This window comes from Tachypleus tridentatus, chromosome 7 (genome assembly GCF_004210375.1).
Source record: "Tachypleus tridentatus isolate NWPU-2018 chromosome 7, ASM421037v1, whole genome shotgun sequence".
Lineage (NCBI taxonomy): Eukaryota > Metazoa > Arthropoda > Merostomata > Xiphosura > Limulidae > Tachypleus > Tachypleus tridentatus.
Window position 1 is genome coordinate 156,458,988 of NC_134831.1, and position 26,169 is coordinate 156,485,156.

Consider the following 26,169-nt stretch of genomic DNA (forward strand, 5'->3'; position numbering starts at 1 on the left):
ACGGTAGTGAACCCAAACATTCGCAACTTAAACCGACTAGCAGAAATACCCGACCTTGGGAAAGTATGACTGCTAGTTCCTGCAGAAGGCTATTAGGTTTCCAGCCCTTTCTGGAATTGTCAAAGCTCTACAACAGTGACATTCAACAATATTCACCACATATGAAAGAAATAATTTTCTTAAAATTGCAGTTTAAAAATGAACTATCTTCACAACATACATCACAGAGAACATTTTATTGAAGTATTCCTTTGTAGACGCAATTATTAATGAAAGCGCCTTACTTTTCTGGTGCAACACTCATGAGATTTTCATTAAAAAACAAATACTTTTTAAGTTTGTTTTTTAATTGTTTTATATTTGAAACTTACTCCTTTTTTATAATTTTTATTGGTTAGCTCTGAAACATAATTTGTGTGGAAATTTCAATTGTTTTATTTATTGCTCAGCTATACAAATACTGCCTAGTTATAAAAATATTATCCAGTTATTACTGGTAAGTATCGGTGCGGTAGCTTCAGAAGTCAGAGTTTTGGGCGTATGCATGATATGTTCCATTAAGATAAGATTCAGTGACTACGCAAATTTAGTTTGCTCAAAAACATTGTTTGTTGCTTTAATTTTGTTTTCCTTTATTGCGTTGTTTGCTTTGATTCATGCTGTATATTTTTATGTGTATGCATTTATGTGTGTGTGTATATATACATATGAAAACTACCAAGCAAATCAATGTTGGCGCTTTAAGTTATGTTTAAATAGAACCTAAAAATGTAATTAAGAATGAATAACATAATTTTTCTCTTCGAATATTGTTCCTTTTATGAATATGTCAAAAGCTGATTTTTATTATTTGTTCACTGAGTTAGATTTTACCACATTTATTTATCCAAAATTAACTATTTTATTTCCTAAAACGAATTAAAACAGCAAATTAAGTTATTTTGTTTGTGTATATTTCTTTGATCAGCCTTTCTAAACTAAGTTAGAACTTTCTTACTATGCCAATTAATGAATTAATTGCTGACATTGAGTTATCCCTTACTTTCGTTTCACTAATAAACTTTTAAAGCAGTATTTTGAAATTATCTTTTATTGTACAATATTTATTCGTTCTGCTTGCTTAATCTTAACTGTGGGTGGTTTTGCCAATTGCATGTACTTCTCTAGTGTGAGAACAAGCATTTGTTGCGTCTATATAGCTAGAGAGAGTGTGTGTGTGTTTTCTTATAGCAAAGCCACATCGAGCTATCTGCTGACACCACCAAGAAGAACCTCTAATTCTAGCGTTTTAAATCCGTAGATTTACTGCTGTACCATCGGGGAAATATACAGCTACAACTGGATTATAGTTTTAGCTTCAAAGATTAGGCAATATATTGGAAACATCAAGCATCAAAAGCCTTATGTTCAAACAGTAAATATACATATGTCTAAACAAAATAACCTTTATAATATATATATATGCACCCAGCTCATAAACTGTAACAGGTTGTGTCTTTTTTATTCTGAAGACAAAACTAGTATTTATTTACCTGTAAAAGACGTTTTGTTTTTAATAGTAGGGCGCCCCAAAAATTATAATTCATATTTTAAAATTTAATAATTACCTAACTACAGAAATATTTTCATGCATTTTTAACATCTTGTAGCACAACTTCGTTTTATTGACAGATCAGTAAAATCCTACATGTGCACCAACAGTGTCTCTCAGCACGTCTAACTGATATTTTACTTCAGGCTATGTTGGCTGCAGCATGTCCACAGTTAAAGTAGCGATGACATCTGTTATCCTGATCTTTAGCTCCGTGATGTTTACTAGAGGTGTACGATGCACGATACCCTTAACATACCTCCATACTTCTTTCCTGTACTGGCGTCTGTAATTATGTTGCACCAGAGTCACTGATGTATTAAGCCTTTTCTTGCAACTTTGCCATTTTACGGGCTAATATTATTGTCTAGAACGAAAAAAAAATGTTTGAGTTGGGCTACAAGATGTTGAAAACAGCGTGATTGTATTTCCTTATTTATTTAATTAATAAATTTTAAAATAGGAAAGATTATTTTGAAGCACCCTGTATATTTTAACACTGTAACACAAAGAAAGCTGAAAATCAGTTCTATACTATTTATATGCGTAGCATGAAAAATGATATATAGTGGTGTCTTAATTGCATTTATGTTTTAAGCTGTGGTGTGTATGTCATGCTGACTCTTCTTGTAAACAGTAAAAAGTTTATCTTTTGGACTGATTTTGTCTCAGTATAAAAATGTCTTTATTATTAGAATTTTCAAGTAATGTAGTTCAACTGGGCCTACCAATGTCCACAACATTTCATGTTTGACTAAATTTCGGTTTTGAGTTATAAACGTTGTACAAATATCAAATTATTAAAGTTGTGAAGCTGTCGGTGTTTTACTGCGGTAGTAAGACAACATAATGAAGAACTATCCATAAGTGTAATGATTTCGTTTTTATTGATACGAAGCCATTTTACCTTAACGAGATGAATAACCATAATAATATTGCGGGTATCTTTTTGTTGTTGTTATTGTTCGTTTTTGGTTTTTATAAATGTTGTTTAAATTACTTATTTTTATTTTCTGTATAAACACTTTAATTTTGATTATGAGAAATTTCCACTGCCAATTTTACAAGTAATTTGGTCTAGTGTTTGAAATAGCAGATCCAGGGATATAAATCATACTTGTACAGGAACAAACAAATGTGCATGTTACCCAAAAAAGTGTCTCTAGATGACATTCATTTTATACATTATAGAACATGTAACAAAAATAAAACAAAGCTATATACGAGAAAGCGTATTAAATACCTCAGATCCTTTTTATATCATATTCAGGCTGTTTTCGTTTTGCTTATTAATCTTTGACATTCGTATTTGCTAAAATCCAGCATTCGATTCCCATAATGTACAAATATCATATAGCTCGTTGTGTAGCTTTGCACAAAAATATCGACATAGTTAAATACGTTAAAATGGATATTTATAGTTTTGTTTGCATGTACAGTCGGGCCCGGCATGGCTAAGTGTGTTCAGGCGTGCGACTCGTAATCTGAGGGTTGCAGGTTCGCATCCCCGTCGTGCCAAACATGTTCGCCCTTTCAGCCGTTGGGGCGTTATAATGTGACGGTCAATTCTACTATTCGTTGGTAAAAGAGCAGCCCAAGAGTTGGCGGTGGGTGGTGATGACTATCTGCCTTCCCTCTAGTCTCCACTGCTAAATTAGGGACGACTAGCACAGATAGCCCTTGAGTAGCTTTGTGTAAAATTCAAAACAAACAAACAAGCATGTACAGTTTTGTATATATGTGTGTGTGTGTGCACATTAACTATGCCATTACTAACAATCAGTCAATGATGAGTGGCATTAACTAGCTGCATGTCCTCTAGTCTTCTCTTCAAAATTAGGGAAGGCTAATGCAAATAGCCTTCAGCCAACTTTGAGCAAAATGCAGCAAAGAAACATTCATAAGGTATGTTAATGTAAAATATTTTAAAGTGTTTATGTATTTTTACTTTTGTTTAGATAAACCATTGTTATTAGTGTATAGATCAGTCAGCTTTAACTTACATTAATATAGTCACTAGACTAATTGTACAAATGGCATGCGTTGGTATAAGAGTTAAGGTTAACCTTAAGATGACCTAGGAAGGTTGAAACGTTGTTCTCTGCTTATCAATAAAAGTGTTAATACCCATACCAGCCGTTATGAAATGCATTTTTATTTCAAGTTGATTTCTCGTCATCCAGGGTATAAGAGTTTGTATACAAGTTAACAAGAATATGTGCACAGTTTGGTAGTGAGGAAAGAATTAACTCAAGATGTGTATGGATATGATTTATATTTAGTCAAACAAAGCTGTTAGTTAACTTTACTAATTTGACCTTTCTTGTTTAATCTGGGCTAGTAGTTTTCATTTAAAATCAACATCAGGTTAACAGTTTAAAATTTTTGAACCAATTTATTTATTTCATTGGTCACATATGACTTTTATATACTTAACCAAACTTAGTTGAATTATAACTAACATTACAAAACTCCAAATTGATATGTTAAAAAGGGGCTTACCAGTTGCACAGTGGTAGATCAGTAATGCTAAACCTCAATAGCCCATTATGTACCTTGTGATTAATTAAAAAAACAACAAAGAAAATATGGAAAACAGCAAATACAAAGTGAAAAGCAAAAGTTAGTTACTTTGTATATTTATAATCATACACAAATATTACTCTTAATGAAAAAGACAGAATGTACACTTGAAATGAAGAAACTACACTCTCATTAGTCTGGACATCAATAGTCTATATGATTTTTCATTTAGACAAATTTCGCAGTAGGAAATTTAATAAATAATCTATACTTTCAAATTTTTGAAACCAAGCAGGTGGTTTCTGTAACAAACATGCATTTACTATGATAAAAAATATCAGTAGTCCATACATGACTTCATGACAGTAAAGTAAGGGTCAAACAAAACATGAAGATAACTACTGACCACAAAATACCTACACTAACAGTGAGTATTGGTCCATAACAGTCTTTGTGAGAAGAATCTTCACAGTTGTGATATAAGCTATATCAAATATGGAGAAGTCATCAGATGATTTATTCTACACTTATGTCAAGTAATAGTGCTTCTAAATTAAAATGTAGTAATAAGAGGATCATTAAAATTTTATGATAAGACTAATAAGTTCATTTTTGTTGTATTAAAACGTTTTTAAAATTTATCAGTTAATAACACATGCTATTACTAATGACTATCATATTCAAAGTGACTTATTTTGAAACTTCAAATATCTTGATAATCATAAGAACTGTACATTACAAACACTTTATGAACCAGGAGGTGTGACTGTGAAAACTACAATATTCACCCAGAAACAATTTGACACTTTACTCTCCTTAACCGTAATCTAATAAGTAGATTTTTACAGGGTTACTGTTGCAGTCTTTTGGTCATCTTTGGTTTTGGATAGGACTTTTTTTCTTTTTGTCCAAAGTTGGCAAACTTCCTTTTAAAAGTACTATAGAGTTGTCACCCTCCACCATAGTCAATGTTTCTCTCTTGTGGAAAAGTAAATCCTTGGTCCTGTTAGTTGCATTCTCTGACAGCACCCTTGCAACACCAGAATCTGCTCTAGTATTGAGTATGCTTATCATGTTGTGGACCATGATTGAGAACATCACCTTGGGCAATCTCTGAATTACATCTTTGGTTGGACCTCAGAAGCCACAGAGGTGTGAGCTCATCATCTGGAGTGGATGTGAAGATCGTTAATCATGTGATGACAGAGTAAACGATCTATGATACAGCTTCCTAAGAACCTGAAGGATCCAGGATCCAGATAGGGTTTCTTAGGCTTTGAAATATAGTATATTTGATTGAGTTGAGATATTCATAACACTTAAGATGTGTAGAGATGTTTCACCCTCTGACAGAACACATGAACAATAGATTGCATTTCTTCTTGGCTTGTTCTAGCTCCCCCTTGATGGCATTAGCAGGAACAACATGAAGAGCTGCTGGCCATGTAAAGGCTTATTCCTCTGAGATTAATGTGGTGGTAAATGAGGTGACTAGTACCTTTACAGGAGACTTAATTTCTGCAAGGCCTACAGTTATTTCTGAAGGCTGCTCAGCATCTGAAAACTTTTGGGCTATTCTGACTAAAAACACAGCAAACTCTCCAGTGTCTAAATTATTAAACAACAATGTATCTTCATCCATAGACTTGCCCACAGTATATATCAGATCAGATTCCAGAGTCTGAGGTTCAGTAGTGTAGTCCACTCCTTCACTATAGACGAGGCTTGCTGATCATGAATGAAGAGGTAACCAATCATGAAATTAAAATGAAATTTTCTAAGCATAACAGCATCAAGTAATGTCAGAGAGTGCAAAATATACAGCAAATTCTAGATGCAAATGCAATGTCAAATAAACTTTAATTGTTAAAAGTTTAGTTTGGTACATAGATTTAAAAATTTCAGAACAACTAAGGTTACAATCATGGCCTGCTCTAAAATCTTTTAGTCAGACAATATCCCTACTGGCTTCATGTGTAGTCATGCCATTTATCACTTAAATATATATATATTCTCCTGGTGCTTGAGAACTTCCCAATCTCCATACTTCATTAGATCTTCAATTCACTAACACCTTTAGTTCTATCCTCTGTTTTCCTTGACAAGTAACACGGCTTATTCTTGAACCCATCCTCATTCCTCTTCCTATCATATGGTTAGTATGTGGATAAAGTGATGTTCCAACAGGAAGGAATTGGGTCAGTACTGTAACTTATTCCTACATATATACTTTGACTTGAGTTGGGCAATGCCAACCTTTCCATTTTACCATTAGAATTCACTAACATTTACATCGTCTTTTCTTAGGCACCTTCTTTCAGTTATTAGTTTTGTACTATTTTTTGGTGTGATTTACAAAACGTTTATTACATGGATGCTACTATTTGCCTCGCCTATCATTCTTTCAACTTACGTTTTCATTATTTATAAGGAAAAATGTCAATAAATATTCAATTATAACCCGGGCGCTTCGAAAGGTCGACCTTTCTTCTTCAGGGGAAATCTGGGAATACTCAGTATTATTAAAGGAGTGATATATAAAGATTTAGTTTAGTAACGCCATAGCGGCCATAGGACTTTCCAGGATTTTTTTTTCTCTGTGTAGTGTTGTAAGTGTCTCATTTCCGGTGCTATGTAGCCGATGGCGATAATATATATGAAAAGGTGTTGGTGGTATTTTAGCTTTGAAATGGAAAAAAATATGCGTGTTTTTTTAAGAACTGTGCTTAGGTGTTTAAGTAAAAAAGCAAATATAACACTTGGAGAGTGATTGAGAAAGGCATGTTATATAAATCAAATTAAACCACCCCATATGATACATGTCTTACTAATTAATCTTATTGCTTATTTATTTTTCAGAGGACAGCATTAAGATATGTAACTGAACCATAATTTCCTCCAAAGGGAATTATAGGTATCGCTTGCGACTGTAAATTACCATATGTCAGAAGAATTGCAACAACAGGGTCAGAGGGAAAGTAAAGGGCTAGGTAACTTACTATACAATTTGTTAGTGCAGGTTTGTGAACAGTACTTTATACATATTTAATATTTTATTATTAAGTTTGCACACAAATTATAAATAAATTGTCTACTCAACTTTAATGGTTCATAAGGCGTATTTGAAAATAATGATACTGACTTAGGCTACCTTCTTAGTTTCACATTAAGAATCAAGTGTGTTATAATCAGCATCACTTTTAAAACTTGTAAGAGATTTTTAAAAGCGAACTCCACAACAGTCAAATTTATTTCATGCTTTGCGCGAAATTCAAACAAAAAATAAAATTATTTCAAGTTCATTAAATATATTTTAAATTTATAGCATAAACGTTTATACCTAGGATCCAGTGTATTTAAAACATTAACTAATATAGTGATCAAGTGAAATATTGTAATGCGAATGTGAACTGTGCATAAAAAACAAAACAAAGTTTAGAGAGCAAATATAATTAAATACATATTTACAGAATTCATGGCAGTATCACACAACCAAATAGAACTACGCAAAGGCTTAGAAAGCCCATGGCCTTTCATTACCACTTATTATATTTGATATGTGGCCTAGTGCTAAAATCGTCCTTTTTAATCCACTGTAAGACTTCTTCGTACTCATCAATGAACTTTAACACTACTAAATTGTGAATGGACTTTACAAAGATACACAATGACCTGCATATACTTTGCCCACCACAGGTATTGAAACCAAGTTTTTATGGTGCGAGTCCGCAGACATGCCGCTGTGCCACTAGGGGCTCCAAGTAAGAACTGGAAATGATTTAGTTTTGTACCTGTTTTTTAGATAAATTTGGTGTTTACTCTTGTTGTGTTTGTTATAAGTTTTCTAGATGTTGGTTATTTTTTTGTTGATATCAAGGAATATATGGTTCGCAGCAGAGAAAGGTTTTGCAGTTTGTTGTTTCATGGAGTTTATTATTGTTTATTGTTGTTGATCTAGGTGTGTGTGTGTTTATAACTTTTTCCACGGTTTTTGGAGAAAATTTGTTGATGTTGATAAAATGTTTTATTTTGTTGATTTCATCGTTAATTTTATCAGTTCAACATAGTTTATTGGCTGTGTTTATATGGTTTCTTAATATGTTCAGTTTTTGTTTTGTCTCATATGCTGAGTCCCAGGGAATATATAGTCCACTATTGGTGATATTTTAGTGGATTTCTGTTTTGAATTGTGTATCGGTTATTGTGATATTGAGGTTGAGAAATGCTATTTGGTGAGTTTTTCCTGTTCACAGGTGAACTTAATGTTGGGGTGCATAGAGTTAACGTGGTTGAAAAACTAAGTGTGTGTTCTACAGATGTGAATCCAGCAATTGTATCGTTAATATAACCGTACTAGTATAGTGGTGGGTATAAGGCTGAATTGATCGCTTGAGATTCAATCTGTGTCATGAAAATGTTGGTTAGAACTGGTAACACAGGATTGCCTATACTTAAGTCATTTATTTAAAGGCAGTTTTGGTTATCGAACAAGGGCTAGTCACAGAGCAAGCAAGACGTGCCGATATCTCTGCCATTATGCTTTTAAAGTCGAAAGGATCAACTACGCCAGTTATACCGCCAGTATCGCCAGTAATTGTCAACAGTCTACCGTCGCACCTTACGCTGCTGCAAGTCGCCACGTTCATCGTCCAAGCCAAGCCAGAGGCAACCATCGAACCTTCTATGCCGGGGCGGAATTCTCGTCCAGCCCGCCACTACCACAGACCAAGTTTATCTATGCCAGCCATGGAACACTGAAATTAAAGTAAGTTGTTCCCCAACCAAACGTCCTGTCAGTTTTTTCTCAGTATTCCTCAGAGGTGTTGACCCAACCATACAATCAGAAGAAATCAAACTAGCCATAGAATCTTAAATTCCCCAACCAAACGTCCTGTCAGTCTTTTCTCAGTATTCCTCAGAGGTGTTGACCCAACCATACAATCAGAAGAAATCAAACTAGCCATAGAATCTTAAATTCAGGCCAAGTTACATGCTGTACATTGAATTTTCTCCAGAAACACCAATCCACCTACGTACTTCATGAAGATAGTGACAACGTCGAAGTACAGTGCAGACTGTATTTTACGTGACAGATGTTACTACCACATATTTCACTTTAGAGCCAGACGCCCGCATCGCCGACTCTTCTACTCGTGGTCAAACAAAGTGCCCAGATAGCATAGACAACCAACGGACAACTTTTAACGGAAAACTACAGAAATACCACCGAGTCCAAAACCAGACAGAAATAACACTATTGCAGATACAGGAACGTCAACTCCAAAGACGACAACTCCCACTGGTAACAACATGCCAAAACTTAATTAACAATCCAAGAAAGACAACCGATAGTTCATACCAGACCTCAGTTCCAGTTTCACGGAATTCAACAACCAGCCAGACTCAGACCATTCACAAGACAACATCGACGCATCAGTTCAAACAGAAAACAGACTACAATCACTCAGAAGACACAAACAAAAATTACAAGAAGCAAAGCATCCCAGACCAATGAAGAACAATTCAATGAAGAAAAACAGCCAGTTGATTCAACACCAAGCTCACGTTCTTCTTCTATCACCACTGGGCATCAGGTGTGAACGCAAGTTCAACCTGAAGTTCCTACCTGTTACACAAGACCACAGCTAGAAGTTTTACTAGTCACCAGACAACCAGCCACATGTATACCATTACCACAATCCATCCGTTTTCGTTTTATTCCTGTTTTTCTTCCCAGCTGCTTCTGGACATGGTCTGGGTAGATTTTTCGGTGTCTAGGCTGTGAAAGTGGGTTTTCTCGGGGTGCTCTTGCTTTCTCCCACAGCTAAAACTCTGACATTGGATCTGTATACCTCAGCCAAGGCAATATTCTTGCCTAGTTCTGAAAGGAGTCGTTTTAATCAGTATTAATCAATTTTAAATCAATCTCTAGTCAGTGTGTAGTAATCGCCAGCAGTCAGGTTATTTTGACCATGGGCTCAGGCCTGGCTTACTTCCCTTATGCTGCCCTCCTCCAGATCTTCCTTCTCCCGTGTCTCTTTCACATCCCCCACCTCACTTCTTCACTTTAAAGAAATTAAAACAAAATAAAGACAAATTTCCATGAAAATTTCAATAATCTTTCACGTGAGGGGACGAAGAGGAACCACAACGTTCCTGACTACCCCAGTTGGAGAGAGAATTCTTCAGACTTCTCTCTCTCTAAACTAAACCCCTACAAAGTTTTTGTGTTTGCGTTTATTGAACACAAAGTTGGTTTTGGTGGGGGTGAAAAACAACCAAATAGCATTTCTAGCAGTGTGAGTCCACAAACATGCCGCTGTGACCCTGGAGGAGAGGGAACAGTCAACACAGTTAGTCTTGAGGATTCAACTCCTCATAGTCAGAAATACCCGAGCCTTCTATTCTTTAATGTAATCAGCAAATAAGTTTGGTTGTTTCAGATGTTAGCAGAGAGTTATAGGATAACAACTTGGAATAACTGTCCCTAATTTTGAAATAACAGGCATGGGAAGTTGCTTGAAATAGCCTGTAATCCCGTATTTCAAAGAAATTTTGTTATCAGAATTATCTACGCCTAACCATGTTTCAATTATTCACATTTGTTTGCAGAAATGAAAGCATTACTTGATTTAGTCTCAGGCAAAAACAAGGAAATTTGTCATAACTATTATTTTGAAATAGCCCACACCGTTTTTATGTGCATCCATGAACAACTGAATATTTTCTAGTAAACAGCAGTCTTGAAGTCAGACAGAGGTTTATCTCAAAATTTATGAATTATAATTACATAGAACATCAGGTGAATGGTAAGTGTTTCTGTTTAAAATAGATTATCTAATAGTAAACTCACTTAAAGTAAACCTTAGAAATAGAACTTTATTCAGTGGCATGTGTGTTTTCTTATATAAGGCCACATTGGGCTATCTGCTGTGTTCACCGAGGGGAAACGAACTTCTGATTTTAACGTTGTAAGACTGAAGACTTACCACTGTAACATCGGGGAAAACCTTATTTGAAGTGAAAATAATATTTCATTAATAAAAAATGTATTTAGTCTGATTTATATTACAACTTATCTGTAATTATAGGGTGAATTTAAACTAATGGATCTAAGTTCAATAAACAACTTAACTATTAAAACACCAGAGACAATAAAACTAATTTTTAATTTGTATTTATTTAATAAAACAATGTATCTGTCCTGTTTTATGATTAATACCAATAAGTTGAAATATACCTAAGCTTAAAGTACCGTAACATGTGCTAAGACGATTTTAACGTTGTAGTAAAATGTACATCACTAAGCTGTAAATTAAAACCTTGAATGTCCTTTTATTGTTACGGTTTCGAATCCCCGTCGCACCAAACATGCTCCCCTTTCAGCTGTGGGGGCGTTATAATGTTACGGTCAGTTCCACTATTCGTTGGGGACGGCTAGCGCAGATAACACCCAATTACCAATTAGCAACCCTCATAGAATTCACCACGATGAAGACAAACTTCATATTCAACAACCACAAGTATATACAAACAAATGGCCTAAGCATTGACAATCAAGTGCCACCAGTTCTAGCCAATATTTTTATGACACAAGTTGAAACACAAGCAATTAACACAGCATTACATCCACTACTATACTGGTACAGATATATAGATGACATGATTATGGGATTCACATTTACAGAATATACACTTAATTTTTTCAATCACATTAACTCCATACATCCCAACATTAAATTCATATGTGAACAGGAAAAAAGCAATCAAATATAATTTCTTAACCTCAAAATTACAAGAACCGATACACAATTTAAAACAGGAATCCACCGAAAAATCACCTATACTGGACTATACATTCCTTGGAAATCAGCACATGAAACAAAACAAAAACTCAACACACTAAGAAATCAAATAAACACAGCCATAAAACTAAGCTCACCAGATAAAATTAACAATGAATTAGACAAAATAAAATAATACTTCATTAACATCAACAAGTTTTTTCCACAAACCATAGAAAACATTATACGCACACACCTAGACAAACAGCAAAATCAACTAACAAAAGTAAATACACCCCACAATTTAAAAAATCACGAAACCATATACCATATGTTCCTGAGATCAGCAAAAAATAACCAACATTTGGCAAAAACTAGTAACAAAATATGACATTCCAATTAATACCAACTTTATTCAAAAACCAGGCACAAAACTAAGGTCTATACTGTGTAAAAACTACACTGACAAACACAACACCAACATTATTTATAAAATACAATGTGGTAACTGCCACGACTTCTATAATGGAGAAACAAGTAGAAAAATGGAAACCAGATTCAAAGAACATAAAAAGTCACCTTCACACGTTTTCGAACACTGCAACTCAAATAAACACAACATAACCATAGAAAACACCCAAGTACTAAATAAAGAAACAAACATAAACAAATGCAAAATTAAAGAAGCCTTACTTATACAACAACTCAAGTGCAAAATAAACCAATACAAAGGAACACCTTTATACCTATATTAATAAATATATCCAACATCTAAGAATGCCCTCTACATTCCTACACTTAATTGCACAATCGTATTCAAACATGGAGTCAGCTACTGATCAGTAACCCCTTCTTTGTTAACCTGACGATAACTGAAGAAGGTCGAAACGTTGTTCGCTCCTCTACTAATACTTTCTTTATCCATACCAGCCGTTTTTAAATATATAATGGTCTGCCTTTATAAATCATATTTATAAAGAAAAAACTCTAAAATCAACATTAAATCAAATTACTAGTTTGTCTTCTTTTTGGGATAACTACTTGTTATAAAAATTAAAAACGTTAGAAAATGCTAAAAAGTGTGATTAAGTATAGAAGTGATGCTAATGAATTGAAGTTTTTTTACATGTAAAAGTATGTAAAGTAAATTATTGGATGTAATATTTGTTTTGTTCAAATAATGTGCGATAAAACTGATGTGTATAACAGTGTTATAATAGTTGTTTCATTAAAACAATAGTTTCACAATTAAATCTAGCCATTGATGAATGTTTATATTCGTTGCAGCATCAATAAAGAGATCATAGTAGCATCCTCTGGTTCCAATTCATAAAACCAGCGAAACATTTTCTGGACAACTCCGTTGTCATAACATCCACCTGAAAGCTAAAAATTAAATCTGCTGCACTTTTGTTTTTTCACACTTCTGCATATTGTGTATTATTTATTTATATAGAAATTTTTATCAATTTTAGTCGGACAGTATTATTATATACGTATAATTAAATAAAGTTATAAAAGAAACTAAGACTTTTTAACATTTCTTATAATGCTCTTTGTATAACTATCTGAATGTATCTACAACTTTTTTCCTCGGGAGTGGAGATTTTCTACTAGATCTAGCAAATGAAGCCATTAAACCAAAAGGAATCAGAGAAGCTCTTGTTTTGTTACACGTAAGCTGACGAACATGTTATATCTCTGAAGAATTTGGCTATGATGAGATAAGTGCTCAGATTAATGTATTAAGTAATTACCTCTCTATCTAAGATAACTTATGGACAACGAAGGACCATAATATCTTTCAAAATTTGCACAACCTCCCTTAGGAAGAGTAAAAAAAATAAACCTATTGTTTATATATCAGGAAACTGTTGATTCTCTTCGTAAAGTCCTGTAATGTGCTGGAATTCACTATTGTCAGTGGAAGTTTACTGCATAAATCAAGCACTCTGTTACAAAAGTAAACTTCCCTTGTGATAACGAGAGACCCGCTTGAAGTAAAAATGTATTCTCAAGACGACTGGAATGGATATCAGCACTTTGATTAAATAAAGTACAGAACAATGTTTTGACCTTCTTAGGTCATCTTCAGGTTTGTTTGTTTTTTAACCTGAAGATGACCTAAGAAGGTTGAAACGTTGTTCTGCACTCTATTTTTGTGTGTTAATACCCATACTAGCTGTCTTGAGAATACATTTAAACCTGCCTTAACTGTAACATAGTCTCTATTTTCAAAATCTAAATATTTGTACTCTTATACTATTATTTTTGGAATACAATGCAGGGAAATCATAAGTATTTTCTATCAGTCCCATGGCTAATCTCGTAAAATTCAGTAAGTTCACTTTTTTCTTTTTTTGTCTTCCTTTTGTGAAGAGAAAATAATTTAAAATATTCAAGCCTAATCCTGAAAAATAACATTTTTAACTTTGGGATCATCTTAGTAGCCCTCTGCTAAACCCTTTCTAGTAAAGTCAACATCACTTCTTAGACTAGAAAACCACAACTCTACACATCATTACAAGCTAGGTCAATCTGGTGCTTGCACAGAGATAAGTATTTCTTTTGACTTGTACAGTATATCTACACTAACAATTTTAATGTTTATTGGTCCTGTTATCAATCACAAAGCACTGATTTTATTCATTCACACTACTTAATTGGTTCCCATCTATATTTAATGTGTGATCCAAGTTACCTTTCACTTATTATAATGAAAGGTCACTTGCCAAATACATATACAACTTACCAATTGATTCAAGTTATTCTTTAGTATCCTAACATTCTCAATGCAGTTAGAAATGCCCAAGAGTTTAATGTCATTACTGAAATTGATAATTTATTATACATGTCTGTTTCAAACTCAGTGACATAAACAATAAAAACCAGTATTTTGTCATAGTAATAAAGATAGTCAGATTGTACTTTTATAGAAAAATATTTTACTTTCCCCCATCCAACCTCCCTATAATCCAATTAATAAGTCTTTCCCTTCTCCAACCGATATGATTTTTACAACTAATCTTACATGAGACATTTTATCCTCAAAAAATAATGCTAATAAGGAAATATTTTTATATAGTGGATGCTAGATAGCTTTTATTTAGTTCACTGAATTATTTTGTAAAGATTCTTTTATCACACTCTCTAGAATTTCCCTCACTGCAAAAGTAATATTAACTGGTCTATAACTTCCACAACAGTTCTTATCATCCCTTTAAGAGACAGGAATAACATAAACAACTCTCCAATTCTCAGGCACCTTTCAGTCACTGATTGTTTCTACTTACTGCCAAGGGATTAATATTACATGACACAAACCAATTCCTATAGAATTCTCAGTATCAGGGATGTTAATACTTTTACATTATTGTTAATATTGTAAATTACCTCAGTAACAGAAGTAACCATGATGCTTTTGTTGCCTGTTTGCCTGACAAATTTTGCTTGTTGAATATTGCTCAAGAAAGAAGACTGTTATCTTGAACTCTACATTTTTTTACATCAAAATTAACATAATTATTGTGTAATATTTGAGCATGAATATGAAAGTGTGCAGATGTGTGCATTTCAAAAGTTAAACAATAATATTCATATAGATGTGTGTGTGTGTTTCACAGATAAATAAATACAAATAATATACATATTTTGGCATGAAAAATGCTCTTGTTAAACAACTTTGTAACTCAAATATATTTCACAAGGTGAGTGTAAATATTTAGATGAATCACAATTCGATCATCAATTTTTTAAATGTCAAGCAGATGTCAAACCAAACTTAATAAAAAGAGATTAGCAAAAGTAATTCATATCGCAATAACAGTGAAAGACATTTATAAAAAATATTTAGAAACCAGAACCAAATCATATTGTGAATGTTTTTACCATTTTCTCTTGTTGTACACCTTGTATCACCAATTAAAAATTAATAGTGCACAGTAAGTAACTATAAAAGATGCCTCCTCCACAAATAAAAAAATGTGTCTCCCTTTATTTATTTCCCAGTTGTTGTAATTTGCATTCTAACTGCATGAAATAAATACTGAAACTAGGAAATAAAGCAATCCTGAGTAATATTAAAGCTGCATACTGCTTGACATATTTTGGTGTAATATATAAAAAGTAATCAGTAATTTTCGATTTGCAGGTGAATTAAGAAATATCAATAAAATGTTTCTAATTATGTAAAAATTAGAGTGAAAAACTATAATTATCAAGGGTTAGATTTTTAAGTAAAAGATTTTATATTAGATATCATTAGAAAATCACGATAACACAAATTCATAAACATTTTGTTTCTTTTAATTAATAACCACATTTTGGCATGCAGCTTTCTCAAATGTATACTACTCTTGCATCTACAGTTCAATGATACATTACAGAAAAGGGCGTGGGACAATAATGAAATATATGCACTTTTGGACATAAACTTCTGAATGTTAAACCAAAAATATAGAAAACTAACTTCTTTACTAATTCTCACTTTCTAGTTGTAACATTAAAATAAATGCTGAAACTGGGACACAAAGCAATCGTAAGTAATTTCCAAAATGCATACTGTTTGGCATATTTTGATTTGGAAACGTGTTTTGCAAGATCTTCAGTAAAAAAATATTAAGAACTTAAAAAATAAAACTTTTCTCAGTAGGCATGAGGAATAACGAGTCTCGAGTTTCAGTATAATATGAGAAGACAATCTCCTAGGGTTATCGGTTCTTGGAATGGCTGAAAGACAAGTGTGTGGACATTTCTTTGTGTATTTTAGAGCAGAATACACTTACTATTATGAGATTCACTTGATAATTATTGTTCAATAATGCGAGTATAGAAGCATGTAACTTTCTTAAAGGAAATGTATTTTGAACTAGCATGATACTTCGACCAGAACCCCTTTCTCAGGTGCATTAAAACCTTACCTTTTTATAGAATTTTATAGAACTTGCTTGTACAGAAAATAATTAAATCTCATGAGCTACAGTGGTCAAAAGCTGTACTGCTTTATCATTTGCCCTTATCACTATTTATTTCTGCTTTATTGCTTGTCTGCTCTTGGATTTATTACAACATTATTAAATAGCTTTCAAGAAGCAACATCTTTATATCTATGGTATTCAATTACAATGATAGCCATCAGAGTATTTGCAGGAACTCAGATTCAGGAAATGTAACACAAAGAATAAGTTTAATTATAGACAACAGAGGAAAACAAGTAAACAAATAAATAAAATCTTTATTCACTAAAGTTTATATATTTAACAGCTACTGTCTGGCATCTCTGCAGAATAATGAAATGACTATACTGACTTCTGAGTTTTCATTTTTCTAAAGCATCTTCATAAGAAAAGGGTATAAAGAATTGTAATACATTACACACTCAAATGTAGTAACCCTTAATCTAAAGTTACACCTATTTCTAATAAAATATACAAGGGAGGAAATACCTATCTCATATCAATGTGCACAAGTATCTGTTTCACCCTTTGAGAGGGGACTAAACACAGATGAAAGTGATAAATGTAGTCTTGGCCAAAATGTTTGCAAATTTTATCAAAATAAGATCACTTTTGTCAAGGTGGAATACAAATACGCTTAGTGCTGCCCAACTAAGAAATGCATGTTATATAAAACATGTAATTTGTATAATGAGACGAGTACTGTAGACATCATTAATGATTTATTAGAACAGCCAACAATTTTAGCACACATCTGTAGAAAGATGCATTATTCATCATTTTACCAATTATCTGCCTTAAATTCTCTCAAAATAAATAAAAACTAAACAACCATACAATATCCATTCACAAAATAAGCTAATTAATATCTACAAAATAGTCTTATATTGTGACATAAACCTCTCTTCAATAGAAGTATTTACAATTTTTTTTCAATACATATAATGACTTTTCTTAGTTCACATACTGTCTTCTCGTATGGTCTACATCAACATTTACAGATTTTTGTTTATCTCTCCTAAGGTAGTGTTTTCAGTAGGGCTTTTCCATAATGGGATTCCTTGTCTTCATCTTGACCTTCTGTTGCACGAGGTCCATATTTCTTGATCTATTTACATATATTTTACTTTTCTTTATTCTTATCAGTCAGCTTGACACTTATGTTGAAGTCTTTGTATGTCTCATCTTCACTCAAAGCTCTTAAGCTTATTAGTTTCTTATCTTCTATTATGAAGACAGTTTCCTGATTCTGAAATAAATATGCAAAAACGGCTCGTTTGGGTTGAGAAAATATTTTACATAGAAGAGTGAACAACGTTTCGACCTTCTTTGGTCATCGTCAGGTTCACAAAGAAAGAGATAATTGATCGGAAGTTGACCACATGTTTGGAAGGGGTTGTGTAACTGAGTGTCGGAATGTAGATGGCAGTGTTAGATGTTTGAATATATAGTTTATTTATTTATTTATTTATTTTTCAATATTAATATATATATATGACTGCATTTGTTTCAGCAGTTTTCTTTTTGTATAGTTCCACTACATTCTTACCACTTGGTACATTTCCTATTGCTAAGTTGTATAGTGGTTCCTTGTACACATGGCCTCAAGGTATCCCACATAATATGGAGTACCCACATTTAGTTTTGCCATAGGAAATTTTCTCATGGTCCCATCAGTTAGCACAAACAGGAATACCTTGCCTTTGAGCTTTATATACTTGACTAGTTCTAACTGCTGCACTACTGCACCCAGTATCATATAGAACTTACTTGTCTCCATCATATCCTTTACATATTGGCATATTATGCTTTGTTGACACCTCTTGATATTTGTCACATGCTCTCATCATCATTGGCAATATTGATCCATTATCTAACTTGAGCTAACCAACTGTCATGTTGCTGATCAATTGTGCTTTTCCATTTACTGAATTTGACAAGCTCTCTCGATTTATTTTTCTTCTGGCAGCAACATATATAGTGCCAGAAATATCTTTGTAAATAGCTGCAACTACTTTATTTTGAGGTTTATGCTGTTGTTTACTGGGTGATAAGTTTGCACTCCTATGCAATATGTTCCATTTTATGACAAACATGGCATCTCTTCTTCCTTCTGCCTCTTAACCTCCTGTTACCTTTGGTATATTCCTGATTCTGGTTGGCCATTTAACTGGATATTTTTCGATTTGCTAGTTACATTACCTCCATGGGCTTCCATACTTGTTTTGCAAGTTGACCATCTTCCTCCACATATATAGGTGCTCTTTCCTTAAATAATAGTGACATGTTAGTTGAACACATGATAATGAACTGTTCTCACACTAATAGGTCTGCCAGTCTCTAAAACTATTTTCACAGATGGCCATGTCTGCTCATCTGGTGAACTATTGCTGCAGAAATGCCACAAAGTGAAACACTTTTTCCAGTGTTGGGTTCAATTCTTCTGAACTTCTGATGAAAAACTTCTTCTAAGTTCATACTCTTTCACTAATGCCACTTTTATCTTTCAGGCTGATTTAATTACTATAGAATCCTGCTTTTACAGAATAAGTCACTATTCTTATCTACTTCTCTGTTATTCCTACTCTAACATAGGTCTATCACTTCTACCACTGTAATTATATGTTAGCACATATAATTATATGAAGTTTAATGCCAAACATTTCTTTGGCCATTACTTTACTTTTTTCTGCTATTGTCTGTATCTGCTTGCTGTTTTTTGCTCATCTCAAACTATTTCTTTGTTTATTACTAAATCACAAAATTCTCAACATTAATAAGTTACAAACACAACTTCCAGTAAGCATCTGCTTTTAACTCTCGTAAAATAAAAAACTAAGAAATCAAATTAATATCTACACTAGTCTTTTATATCATGAAAAAATTGTTCAAAACACAAATCAACAGTTCTCAGTTTTATCAAGACATAGGACCTCAAACGTTAAAGAGATAGAAGAAAGGCAGAAGATACTAGTTATTTTAGGCATTATCAGAAACATTTTGAAATGTTCTCATGCAGTTTCATTGCCAATTTAAGAGCTACTGACTATAACTTTGGCAAGCTTCATGCGCAGTTGTTGAAAGACTTATTCAAACAGATTTTATTTTTTTATTAAATTCAAGTGGCTTTCAATTCAGTGAAGCAGTCTTGATGTCCCTTAGAATGAATTGTGCTGATTTATCATCAGGAGAGAATGCCTAAGTTGTGTTTCCAAATAGCAGGTTGGAAGTTATCACTGTCACCAGGTCGTGTGATCTAGGCTTGTTCTGACTTCTGGTTGCAAGAACTTAGGTTAATTATCATTCTATCACCCTTTGAAAGATTGTGATAATTGAAGCAACAAAAAAGATATGACTGCATATCTACAAAAATACACTTTTTTGTAAAGACTATTTTCTAAATGTGAATATTATTGAGAAATATTATTATAATTTATTTTATCTTTTAGTTTGTGTGGCTGCAATGTTTTCAAATTTTTATTTTATAGTGTAAAGCTATTCACAATTATGTTTTGTATAATTTCATTGAAACTCAAAATATATTCTAACCAAAATTATAAGATTTCACAATTCCAATTAATAAGATTGCAATCTGAATATCAATATCTTACATGTCTGTTTCCTTTTACATGTTTAATGTACACTACACAAAACATTCAACTTTACTTGTTTAAAATTATACCCATGATAATGCAAAAAAATATTTTTTTAAAATAGTAACAATCAACTATTTTCACTGTTATGGAAATCCAGCTCCTCATGAAGTAGCACACAAGTAACTCAGTATGTTCCATATACCAAGGCAATCCAATCTCGATTTAGTTGTCACTTTGAGGTGAATCACTAAACATTAAAGTGTTTCTAGTTGTTCATGAATCATGACTAGGCTTCAAAGAAAACTTTTCAATGTTTCAGCCAGAGGAAAAGCTGCAGGACAAATGGAAATTGACTAATGACAGCAGGCTGTTGCAAATTCACTAAAAGAATTTTATAGTGCTGTTATCAGAGTGTGGAATAGTCTTCAAATCCTATCAGTCAAGTCCAGTTTGCTACAACTTTAATGGAATGACAGAATAGAGGTCTTTACCCATAAAACATGCACAAGATACCCTGAAAAGATTACAGACTTTAAAGCAAAGACATTGCTAGACACTGGCACACAAGGTCTGTGTCCTGAATCCATTGTTAGAGTGCGACAGAAGATATTAGGATGTTAGTAACACTGAGACTAAGCATACACCATCAGTACTTCATTGCCCTTGCCGTTATTGGTAGCCATAACCCATATTAAAGTGAAATATTATGAACAATATATACATATAAATAATAAAATCTACTAAACATAATTTACAATCAAAGGCTGGTTTACATAAAAATGAAGTAACAGTTGGAGTGTGACAAAGATTATCAGTGGGAAAGAATTTTGTATATAAAACATTATTATTTTTTCTAACTTGTTTGTTTGGAATTAAGCACAAAGCTACAAAATGGATTATCTGTGCTCTGACTACCACAGGAAGTGAAACTTTGTTTCTAGCAGTATGAATCTGCAGACATCCCACTGTACCACAGAGGGTGTTCTCTTTCTAATTTATATTAGTAATAAACACAGGTAGAGATAGAAAACTTTTCATGACAAAATCATTTTGGGTAAGGAAGTTTACACAGATATAGCCAACACTACAATGTATCTTTACTTCAAAATATCGTATAATGCAATTCTAACATTTACTTACAGAAGATTAAAATACTTTTCTTCCTAGAATCCTCTGAATAAATTTTTAAAATTAAAAGTAAATATCCTTAATTGCTTGTAAAGTTCTTAGGAATGAAATATATTTGTTTTCAAAGAGATATAATTATACACACATTTTCTCCACTGAACACAAGTGTTGTAATGTTTACTGTGAAAAACTAACTAGATAATTCTTAGAGTAATATATTTATGAAAATGAAGTAGCAAATTAAACAAAACATCTGGATGAAGCTATGTCATAGTCATCTTGGTCTAGTAATATACAAATTTGAATGTTCTTTTATTTAGATGCATTATGCTTAGGAAAAGTTTTGGGAGGAATATTCAAATAATGAAAATTGAATTCAAAATGTGATGTTTTACAACTTAGAAAATAGAAAAGTAAAATTAATTCATAGATCTGGTTTATTTCTGTGCGTTTTTCCTAATATCATCAAAACTTGTGTAGCTGTTCTCATTAGCTGTAAAATATGCTCATTTATTGTGTTTTAAAATTACTAGGCTGAAAATATTTCGTTTAAGTATACAGTGGTTCATGTGTTTCACTTTTATAGCTGGTTTTGAGAAAAAGAAAATTTATAAATGTATATCACAGCACAACTCCACACATCTGTGGCCTACCTGAAATTCACAAGCAAGGCTACCCTCTACACATCTTAAAGTTGTGACATGAGGAGCTTTCTACCTCATAGATGTTAGAGCAATTTTGTGAATTTTCATACCATTTCAGGGTTTATTCTTAATATACAACAGTGATCAAAACAACTACAAAATTTCACTAATCTTCATTATCAACGGGATTTCCTGCATTACCGAAGTCACTGCATGCATGTTTTATTTTAGAGATACAGCACTGTAGTAAGTACACTGCTACCTGTTCTAACTGCAAACCATTTAATTGTTTGGGGGTGAGACTCACTCCTTGTTGACACAAGTAACCCTCAGTTACATGGATGGAGCACCTGGGGAAAGAGAACTTTGTACATAATGTAATGTTTTCCTTTGTTTTCTAAGCATTTTTAAACACAGAAGGTTTACCGAGATTCATAAATTAAATTCCAGATGGACTGTGAGATATTAGTTTTGATATGCATTTTACCATATTCAGTGGTTCCAAATTTGCAAAAATTCTTTGTTTGCTGGACTGTTATTCTACAAACTTATGGTTTTAGCATAGCACCCTTTAGCTTGTTGCACAAACTAGAATTACACAAAAGAGCTGAAATAAATCCCCCTCACTAAATGGTCACAAAAGCACTTGTTCATTCTAGACCTACGTTTGTTTTCAAAGTAACAATTTAGACTGCCTACATCCCTGCATAATATCCTTTTGTGTGTGTGTGTGTGTGTGTGTTTTAATAAGGCATAGAAAAATTGAGCTATTGCTCTGTAAAATAGTATCCAACAAACTCTCCTGTTTTTACAGCTCCTGTTGCATACTGAGTGAAATCAAAGCAATATGATAATACCATCTAGTTAACTGCAAAAATTCATCATTTCACCCCTTGGCCAGATATTTTGTACACATAACACCATAACAAATAAAACATCTACACATGCTAAGAACTCATTCTCACTTTGGAAAGAGTGCAAGTGATAAAACTATTCTCAAAACATAAGAATGATGTGGGGATGGCAGTGTCAAAAATACAGAAATAAGGTAGCAATGAATAAAAACAACCCATTGAAACATCCCTACAATCAAGAAAAAAAAATGCCTACAACCAAGTGTTGAATCCATTTCTTATGTATAATTCAGATTTGAAGAGAAAAAAAGAGCATTTCAACTGAATAATCATGAACCATGATACTAGATTATAACAGGGATAAAAAAACAAACAAAGAGAGCCTTTGGGCAAAATGCACCATAAACAGTAAAGTATAAAACATCTAGCAAAAAAGATAAATAAAAATTGGAAATCTGTATCCTGCAAATGGGAATCATAACAAAAGTAAATAAAAAAGACTGGAGATATTGTAGGTATTTATTCAAACTACAAATCCCTATTTTGACTCCCCAAATGTAATTATAGGTAACAGTATAGAACCAAAATAGGGGCTTGTATTTTGAGTAAATAATATCGACAGTATCTACAGCCTTGTTAAAATTTTTTCTACAATCCATATTTGTAGATTCTTAAATCCCTCCCCCCCCCTTTTTTTTTTTCTCTTATTTAAGTAAAGGAAAAATTAAACATAACACTACAACCTGTACATTAATGTTAGGATTTTGTTTTTTGATAGTTTCTTTAATTGTTGTATGATTTGTTATATTTATCACTGCCTTAAGCTTCTGAAAACCAAAGGCATGATTATGTTTAACCACTGTGTTAAATATAAATTTAACAATTATTAATGTTAGGATTTTGTTTTTTGATAGTTTCTTTAATTATTGTATGATTTGTTATATTTATCACTGCCTTAAGCTTCTGAAAACCAAAGGCATGATTATGTTTAACCACTGTGTTAAATATAAATTTAACAATTATTAATGTTAGGACTTTGTTTTTTGATAGTTTCTTTAATTATTGTATGATTTGTTATATTTATCACTGCCTTAAGCTTCTGAAATCAAAAGGCATGATTATGTTTAACCACTGTGTTAAAATACATGAGAACGAGCCTACAAATATTCTGTCAGTCTTTTTGAAAGCTGTCAGTTAGATTCTTCAGTGTAAGAGTTAATGTAATCTTTTCATTTAATTTGGTACAGTTATCCTAATGTGTCATTGTAAACAAATTATATTGACAGATGATAATCTAATGTTTCTTGGTACAAAAGATACTTATACATTGAAATTCATGTCAATTTAACAGTTTCAGACAATATTTTTTGTTGCGCGTCAAAGGTTAAGATCTTTGAAAAATGACAATTTTATTTGAGCCAAATAAAGAATATTTTGTAATATGGACATTATTTTAAATTATTCAGTGCACTTACTGGTTTTTATTACATTAATGTATGATGTAATATCACTACTAATATTGTAATACATGACAGATTGAATTTTGTATGATTCTATTCAAAGTTTTCCACTATGATGCTAAATAAATGTTGCATAATGTAGTGTTTATTACATGTATTTGCTTGTCTCTCTGTAAATAAGTACATCATTTAGCTTGACAGATTCTTCCTAAGAGTAATTCAGTTTTTATACACTATTGTTTGTGAAAGCCTGTATGGAGCCAGCAAGCAAGATACAATTTTACATCATTGTAATGGTTATTTTGTTAAGTGGAAAGTGATCCTGACTGTGGGTTCAAAGTTCTGTGGATCACACCTCATTATCATTAGAAAAAGTAATGGCTAAGTGACTACCATGTTAGGGAGATCACTACCTATTGTGTAGTTTTGTGTTTGAAACAGTTACCAAAAGAAACATATTCCTGGCCAGGACTTGAAACTAATGTTAATGAACAATACAATATGTAAATATTCACAGCAAATGACTCATAGTTTGGTTAAGTTATCAACCTTGGATTACAATTGTTTGAAAGTCACACTTTAAATTTCTGTTGTTGTTAAAGTATAATACACACACATTTTTTTTTTGTAGTGGCAGTTATTTTAAACCATTACAATAGCTTGACTACAAAATCAAGTCACCCCAAAAATGTAAAGACTGGTATCATAGACTGCTTCATCTCTTAAGAGTTAACAAGATTTGTAATACATAAGATGCCACAAAGAATGAAGTAAATAACATAACTACAACCCTTCTTTCACAATAAATACTCTAAATATTTAGCAAAAGAATCTATAAACATCAAAAACAGACAGGAAGAAAATTGTAGACTTACAGTCATATTCTTCTGTGTCAGAGGTCTTTCTGAAAATGGAGAAAATTATTAACAGCATAAAGTGAGAACAGTCTTCAAAGCTACAATACAATAGAAATGCTGTTACTACACACCACATTACCTACTGACAAAATTAAAATTTAGAAGCATAATGACTGAATTAATCATGAATCTCATCACTAGTAGAGAATACATCTTTATTAGGTATATTCCCTAACATTCTTGCCTACATTTCCATGAAGTAGCTACATGTAATTATGCCATTTTTGTTGATGTCTGAATGACACGAACATGTCCTAATCCTTTTATACCAACAAGGGTTGCATATTATGACCTTTATTCTTAAGTCCATGTCTGTGTGGAAATTAGTCTATTTAAATAAGTGATACATAATTATGTATGCCCAGTGAAAACCTTATGTGAATATAGACATAGCACTAATCCTAGCTCAAACAATTATCCAGGTTACAGGTGTGTATAGACAAGGCAGGAATTTTAACTCATACAATGTCAGGGTTACACAGCATTCATAGACAAAGCAAATGCTATCTTAAACAGTTTCAAATTAACATTAACAGTTTTATATACCAAGTGTGGCTCCTAGCTTAAACAATGTCAATTTTATAGGTGTTTCACTATAGTGTAACTCCTAACTATCACAATGTTGATGTTACAGGTGTTTAAACATAACAGGTTTCCTATCTTAAACCATGTCAGTTACAAGTTCATAGACTTTGTGGAGACTCAATTCAACCCTTA

General features: G+C 32.6%; 1 protein-coding gene across 7 annotated transcripts in view; it reads right to left on the reverse strand.

Annotated features, from left to right (window-relative positions):
* Positions 1-1,564: 1,564 nt before the first annotated feature.
* LOC143256980 (uncharacterized) overlaps positions 1,565-26,169 on the reverse strand; it is a 67,528-nt gene continuing 42,923 nt past the window's right edge. For 3 of the 7 annotated variants that reach the window (XR_013031644.1, XR_013031649.1, XR_013031650.1), the window contains exons 12-13: positions 25,411-25,439; positions 17,113-22,571 (exon numbers count right to left, since the gene is read on the reverse strand). The gene's annotated coding sequence lies outside the window, so the exon portion shown is untranslated. Of the gene's footprint in view, positions 1,959-17,112; positions 22,572-24,139; positions 25,440-26,169 lie in introns of those variants that run through there. The other 4 variants (XR_013031647.1, XR_013031648.1, XR_013031645.1 and 1 more) reach the window with 4 other exon arrangements.